The following is an 893-nucleotide window of genomic DNA, read 5'->3' on the forward strand; positions in this document are numbered from 1 at the left end:
GCCTCCCAAGTAGCTGGGACCACAGGCGCCCGCCACATCGCCCGGCTGTTTTTTTTTTGGTTGCAGCCATCATTGTTGTTTGGTGGGTCCGAGCTGGGGATTCGAACCTGCCACCTTAGGTGTACGTGGCTGGCGCCTTAGCCGGTTGAGCTATAGGCGCTGAGCCAGGGAAATGGAGTATTATCTCACCAAGGAAAGCTTTTTTTTCTGATGGAAACAGATACAATGAGGTTAATAATGCCAGTATAGTACTACTTACAAATTTGCACTTAATAGCAAAGATCTTTTTTTTTTGAGACAGAGTCCGACTTTGTCACCCGTAGTAGAGTGCTGTAGCATTACAGCTCACAGCAATCTCCAACTCCTGGGCTTAGGCGATTATTTTGCATGAGCCTCCCAAGTAGCTGGGACTACAGCACCAAAAACTGCCACAATGCCCAGCTGTCTGTTGCGGTTCGGCCGGGCCGGGTTCTAACCTGCCACCCTTGGTATATGGGGCCGGTGCCCTACTCACTGAGCCACAGGCGCCACCCTAATAGCAAAGATCTCGATTATGCTAAGGTTTGTCAGTGAAAATACAATTTGAAAGTAGATACTGAGGCTTTAAATTTGGTTGATAAATCATATATGGAGGAAGTAGGAGGAATTTGATAAACTCCATTTCAAAAATCTGTAGTCCATAGATGGAGAGGAAGCACACCGTGGTGGTTAATGCTTTTGCCTTCCTGATTTGTCCAGGACACATAATGTGTAAGTGTGCAGAAAACTAGGAAGGAATGTAATATGCTATTTCTTTCCTCAACAGACACTCCAATCACACCCCAAAATGACCACAAATATGTTGAAACCAGGCCCAGTTGTGCCCTTGCAATGCTCCGAGCAGAGTCTCCCTC

The sequence above is a fragment of the Otolemur garnettii genome, unplaced genomic scaffold (assembly GCF_000181295.1).
Source record: "Otolemur garnettii isolate 467f Iridium unplaced genomic scaffold, OtoGar3 scaffold00106, whole genome shotgun sequence".
Classification (NCBI taxonomy): Eukaryota; Metazoa; Chordata; class Mammalia; order Primates; family Galagidae; genus Otolemur; species Otolemur garnettii.